The sequence below is a fragment of the Sinocyclocheilus anshuiensis genome, unplaced genomic scaffold, assembly GCF_001515605.1.
Source record: "Sinocyclocheilus anshuiensis isolate Anshui unplaced genomic scaffold, SAMN03320099.WGS_v1.1 scaffold87, whole genome shotgun sequence".
Classification (NCBI taxonomy): Eukaryota; Metazoa; Chordata; class Actinopteri; order Cypriniformes; family Cyprinidae; genus Sinocyclocheilus; species Sinocyclocheilus anshuiensis.
The window spans coordinates 1091366-1098472 of NW_015549609.1; the positions used below are offsets into that span (position 1 = coordinate 1091366).

The following is a 7107-nucleotide window of genomic DNA, read 5'->3' on the forward strand; positions in this document are numbered from 1 at the left end:
TTTATGACCATTACTTAATGTCTCAGGTGTGAGTTATGATTTCCTACGTGCTGTTGTTTGATAGATCGAGGCAAGGGATATTAGAGGGAGCAACATTTAGATATGAATGGTTCAAAAAAGATTGGCTCAGATCTAACACACAAACTAACAGCCTCAAAACATTGCTTTGTAACTTGAAGACCCACCATCACTGTTATACATTGGGTTCTTCTGATTGTCTTATAATTATATAGTATTACTTCATGATTATCTTGGCTGCGTGAACAGACCTTAAAAAAATTCTGAATGGTTCAAAAAAGATTGGCTCAGATCTAACACACACAAACTAACAGCCTCAAAACATTGCTTTGTAACTTGAAGACCCACCATCACTGTTATACATTGGGTTCTTCTGATTGTCTTATAATTATATAGTATTACTTCATGATTATCTTGGCTGCGTGAACAGACCTTAAAAAAATTCTGTTTAGGAAAGAGGAAAGATCTTTTACAAGTTCTTACAACAATAAATTGTCTTGGTGCAGCTGACCATCCCGTAATTAGCATTTGACATGGAGCAGTTCCTCTTTCCCCGTCCAGGGTTGGCACTAAGTCCGACTCAAACAAACTGCTGTAGGCATTGAGTTTGGAGTGCGCAGGAATCTTAAACATGCACCTAAGCCAAAAGAGAAAAGCGTATTCAAAACAGACACATTGTTTCTAATGCCCATGTTACAGTGTGGATCCTAGCACAGGTAGTAGGCGTTAGGACGTCGGGATGAAATGAACATCATGTTTAATGTACTGTTTCACTGAAAACACCGAATTCGAAGTGGTTTCTTCTTTCTTCATGGTCAAGTATTGTTGAGCTATTAGACATTTTTCAGCATTGATTCTCTTTTCATTTTCATTCAGTCTTACATATACATATTTACGTTTAAATGCAATAAATATAAGCAACGTATTATTCAATGCGTTTTACTTTTAGATTTATATGTTACGTTGCTCAAGCAAGTAGCTAAACCATGGGCGTCGGAACCATTGTATGTGGGTGGGACAGGACTAGAGATGAAACGGTATGAAAATTTCTTTTCATAGTGACCAAAATTACCACGGTTATCAGTAGTAGGCCTATCACGTTATTGTTAAAATGTGCTGGAAATGTTCAAAACGTACTGACGCATAAATCGTTTCACCGAGTGTTATATTTAAAATCAACAAACAACACATAAAATTACTTCTTGTTTGCATAAGCACTAAAACAATAACATTACCAATGATGTCTGGATTTTAGCAGTATTTGACAGAGAGAGGCGGCAGCTTTCCCGCGAGTGGGCGTGGTTTCAGCGCTGACAGCGGACACGCCCCCCGGCGTTTGAGAGCAGAAATGACTTTTTCAAGATTTTGATACTTTATTTTATTTACTTGGTGGTTTTTAATCGTTCGAATTTGGCTGGGTGGTTACAAACACATTTAATATTGCTTTACACGGACTTTAACATGGGCACAGGAAAAAAATATAAACAGCATAAGCACTGACCCTACTCATTTATGTGTGTCATTTATTTTAGGGTGTTCAGGAGTTTTAGTTAACTATAATAACCCTGCTTACAAGACTTTGGTTTATAACAAATAAATATATTTTATATATATGAAACCTGAGAGATTTATATCTAGAGGCTTCTTGTATTGGGCGATCTTTTTCCATGCAGTTTTCAGTATTTATAAAGTAATTACAGTATTTCTTAATATTTTAAAGTGGCATTTAGTTTTTTATTTTTCTTTTTAATTTAATTTTTAGTAATTCTGTGTGTATTTTCTACGCTTTCTTTTATTTCTATTCCACTTTTAGTAAGTTAGTACTTGCACTTAGGTGCCAAGGCAACATTTCTAATATTCAGAGTTTAAGTTTTCATTGAATAATTGTTTAATTTCAGATTGATTTCAAGTAAAGAATTTTTAATAGTTCTAGTTAACAATAACAACAGTTCAAAATACAGGTTTTTCTGAGCGACCATGTGAATGTCAAAAAGCAGCAAGTAGGTAAAAAAAAAAGGCAATTAAATGTTTTTGTAGAGATAGTCCACCTAGAAATATGAATTCTGGCATCATTTACTTATCCTCATGTCATTCCAAACCTGTATGCATTTCTTCTTCTTCTGCTGAACACATAAGAAGATATTTTGAAGAATGTTGATAAACAAACCGTTTCGGTTTCTATTGTATTTCAATAGAAGTCAATGGGAACTGAAACGGTTTAGTTACCAACATTTTTGGTTGGACTCTCTCTTTAAGAGCCCTTAAAAAGAATCAGACAGTTAAAAAAAACATCCGCTTAAATAAAATAAAATATTTGCTATTTATTTCTTGCTTACAAGTAATTTCAAAAGAATACATGGCTGATGTGGAATGCAGAAAATATTATATTTGCCCTCGAAATGGTGTGGTGTAGTTACATTCTCTGCCAGCAGGGGCTGACTGGACCATACCATCATACCAGTATCCAAAACTAACTGGACATAATAACTAATGCGGTCAAGGGGTCAGTCCTTGGTTTCAGATTCTTTTCTTTCATTTAAGCCACTTTTCAATGTAGTGAAATGCATCTGTTGCATCTTTATTATTCTGGTCTTTCCACTGCCCTCATATGAGACAGAGCTCTTGTTTATCACCCTCTAAACGTATTCTCACATCATGGAGATTTTCTTCCTATCTCACTACTTGCTGAGAAGGTCTCCAAACTTTACTGCTGAATCACCAAGGGAAGCAAATAAACATTGTAGGGCAATGCAGCTCTCGCCAAATAAACAACTGACCGTGAGGCTGAGGTAAGTGTGACCCCTATACACCTCCGGTCAGCATCTGGACTTAAGCTTCACTCGATCAAGGTCACTGCTGGTGATCTGTGCAGGAATAAACACTGGCAATTACATTCAGACCGTCACTGCATGATGAGATGCAGCCCTGCAGCACAACTGACTGAGGATGTTTGTGTAGTGCAGTTTTTCTGTTTAGTGTTTGTGTGCAGATGTGGATTACCAAAGACTGTTGGTCTACAGACTTAAATCAGCATGGGACATTCTCAGAGGATTTGAAGTCATCTTGACCTGTCATGAACTAAAGTCTTGTGTGGAAATCAAATTTAGCACCCACTCATGGTTACACGAGAAATAATGCTGTATGTGCATTTAAATGCATAAAATAAAAGTTTCAATAGAAATTACATTCAACTATTTTGTAGTTTACCATAAATGCTTGTCAGTACATTCAGCAGTACTTTAACCATATTTCAAATACAATAGAAGTAATTATGAAATTTCTATAAAGATGTACTTGCGTCCTAATTAAATGGGGCCATAAAAGCACTCCGTTTATCTAATTGCATTTAATATAAATTTGCATTGCATTAATGTAATTAAATGTCGGAAAATATTACATTCAGTTCACACAAGTAAGTATTATTTCCATGTTAGTATACTTTTTGAAAGTAAAGTCCTATTTCCATGTAATAGCAACATTAAGCATAATAATTTAAGTGTTTTCCGTATACTCTTGCACATTTATATAAGAAGTTAGAGTGATTATTTAGAATTTTTAATCCAAGTGCAGTGCATTATGGGATACAGTAAGTAACCAGCACAGCTGTGTACAGTGTTCTAGCAAATGTATCATGTCATGCAGGTATATGCATGCAATATATTGTGCATACATCATATGCTACACAATGCAGATATACTAGAATGATAGTATGCTTTTCTAAAAGCAGCCACAGTCCCAATACAAACTAATTCTCAACCACGTTTGTCAAGGGAGTTTTTGAAATCCTGCCTGAACATATAAACTGCTTAATCAAGCGTCAGCGTAATTGAAACCAACCATACACAGTTATTGTTTTTATGCTCTTAAAAGCCAATAAAACATCTTTATATGCGCAATTGTGACGTTGCCATGTACCATGAGTCACAGCTTGATCCAAAGGAGCCAGTACAAACACAATGAAAAGGAAGCACCAAGGACACCCCTTCACAAAGCTTTCGGGAACCGCGAGCCGCCAAAAGAGTAGTCGCTGTGTTTGAATGGTCGACTTTTACTGAAGGTTTCTCTGGTGACGCAAAAAGGGGTGCGCTGGTCCCCGTGTTTCCCCCCGCATTAAAAAACATTGTTTAATGGCTGAACCTCAAACTCTGCTATATAAACCTGAGATTATGGCTTCCTCTCTCACCGCTGAGCTCTGGGATTGTTGTGCTTGGACTTTAGAGTGTCACAGCTTTAGAGAGTTTTCTCATAAAAGAGAAAGTGATTCAAATACACAAAGCAGGGAATAAGTCTGGTTTGGAAAAAGGTAGCATGTGGCTGCTGGGTCAGCATTACTCTACCGGTCACTACAGCACTGCTGCACAGAGACAGATTTGATATTAACAAGACATCAATAGACCAAATGCAGTTAGTGACTGCTGTACATTATATGGAGTATTTTTCCATGTCTTCATTTCAATAACCCAATTCATCAACACTTATTTTTGTATGTTACTGTATATATCATATAGCAACTGCACAAATCAACATCTTAACCCTGTAAAGCCTGACATATGAAAAAATAGTCAGAAAAATCACTTATTTATTTATTTTAATGGAAGAGTTTACTGAACCTTTAGACAGAATTTGTTTTTTTAAATGCATGTTTTATGTTGTCTATCATGTTTAATATATCAGGCTTTTATTGCTCATATAGCATGATATAGTAAAAATATGGAGCCCAAACTCAAGAACGAAAAAAAAAATTCTTCAATTTTTATTTTATTCGCCCAAACTGAACAAAAATATGTAATTTGTTGCAGCAGCTATTTATGGCAACAACAACAAAAAAAAGACAGTAAAACAAACTACTTGCATAAAATGCATATAAATATCATTTGTCACTCTATATCGTCAAATAATATGGCTTATTAAGATGATATTTAAATGCTTATAGTTTATGATCAAAGCTATGTAGTTTTTATTGTCGGGACAAACCATATAATACAATGCAATACAATGATGACTGAGAGATGAACAAATAAATGTTCCTCAAAACCTTTTTTTTTACATTTTCCAAAACAAAATGATGTATGGATAATCAAATTGCTTTAGTCCAGTAAATGATCATCTTGAAATATAACCAACAATGTAAAAGTTATTCTTACATTTACTTTATAATAGTCAGTAAAGATTTCACAAAAAGACTTGTGAATCACGAGCTGAAGATGGACATTTTTATAATTATACTAAAAGTCCTTTTACTATAAACTATCAATCAGATGACAGGAGGCATGTGGAAGATTGTGTGCAACATGTTTTTCAGCAAAGTTTTGAACATGTTAATAATTTAGGGGCCCAATCGTATATAATACTATGATATGTTTGGCTATATAGAGTTAAGATGTCTTCAAAGCGCATGATGCTTTGGTTTCAGAAGTTGTCAGCCAGTTACTAATCCTATTCTGGTTCATATGATCCAAAGTTGCACACCCTTGTGCCAAATATCTAAACCCTATATCGCCTGATTCGAGGATGTGAAATAGTTGGTGGTGGGCACATCAAGCAGATCCATCTGACTCAGCTTTTTCAAACAGGCCAGGTTTCTTTACTTACAGCCATATTTGTAGTTGAATTCTATGGCAAAAGAACTTCAGAGTGCCAATTAATTGCCACAATTATGCTTGTCATATCCTTTATTGACATGTTTCCAACAAACTAGAGCATACTAGAGCAGATGTTATTGACGAGCCAGTGTACAGTCATTAAAGGGATAGTTCACCCAAAAATGAAAATTCTGTCATTAATTACTCATTCTCCAAAATGGCGCTACAGGGTGATGCGGAGGAGACAAATTTTTTTTTCTTTTGCACACAAAAAGTATGCTCGTAGCTTTGTAAAATTACGGTTGAACCCCTGATGTCACATGGATTATTTTACAGATCTCCTTGCTATGTTTATAGACTTGGGAACATTTCAGTTGTATTGCTGTCTATGCAGGGTCAGACAGCTCTCAGATTCCATCAAAAATATCTTAATTTGTGTTCCGAAGATGAACGAAGGTCTTACGGGTTTGAAACGACATGAGAGTAATTAATGACAGAATTTTTATTTTTTGGTGAACTAACCCTTTAATGCACTATTGTTGCTTCAGCGGATCGTTGCTGAATGAGTTGAACATATGAAAAATCCACAACATGTAACGGTATAGTGACACAATGTGATCTGTTGCCCCACTTTCACCTGTTTCTCAAGACCAATAAGAAAATAAGTTACATAAATTAAATATAAAATTTTATTTTCTGAAGATGTGAAATCAGTATTCTTATATGTATATATACTCTGTATTCTCTTCTGATTTCTAAAGCTCTAATAAATACAGGAGCACAGGTATGTTTTCATTATGCACACATGTAGCCACATAATTTATTAGTCAGTGATGGTTCAAGTTTCAACGATGGAATTTGAACAGTAAAAGTTGTTTTGCTTGTTTTATATGTTGTCATTTAAAAACCACTGATATGAACAAGTCTGTGTCAACAAGTCATAACTGTAGTTGTTTTACTGCTACAAATTGGTAAAACAAATTTGATACATATTTCTGTCCTTGAAAGAGTAATTATTCTTTATCCAAACATTACATATACTCTACTGGGGTTGGTACGATTTTTTAATGTTCTTGAAAGAAGTCTCCTATGCTCACCAGGTCTGCATTTTTTAATCATTAATACACTAAAAAGTGATATTATGTAATATTCTTGCAATTTAAACTTTTTATTTTATTTTAATATATTTTAAACATATTTTAATTATAAAATGTAATTTCTGTGACAGCCATTACTACTTAAGTCACTGTAACCAGATTCTTCAGAAATTCCAATTTGATGACTTGCTGCTCAAGAAGCATTTCTTATTATTATCAATGTTATAAACAGTGTATTTTTGTGGAAAACATAATTTTTTCCCGGATTATCAAAAGTATAGTAGGTTATTTATTTGAAATAGAAATCTTTACTGTGACCTTTGATCAAATGACTGCATCCTATGTACATATATATATATATATATATATATATATATATATATATAAACATACATAAAGGCTACTCAACA

The 7107-nt window shown here is 34.3% G+C and overlaps 1 long non-coding RNA gene across 1 annotated transcript; it reads right to left on the minus strand.

Moving 5' to 3' along the window:
- Positions 1-1577, minus strand: LOC107659116 (uncharacterized). Its single transcript, XR_001630877.1, has 2 exons — positions 451-1577; positions 1-269 (listed from the first exon to the last, which is right to left on the minus strand). It is a non-coding gene; the product is annotated as an uncharacterized LOC107659116 (long non-coding RNA).
- Positions 1578-7107: the final 5530 nt, after the last annotated feature.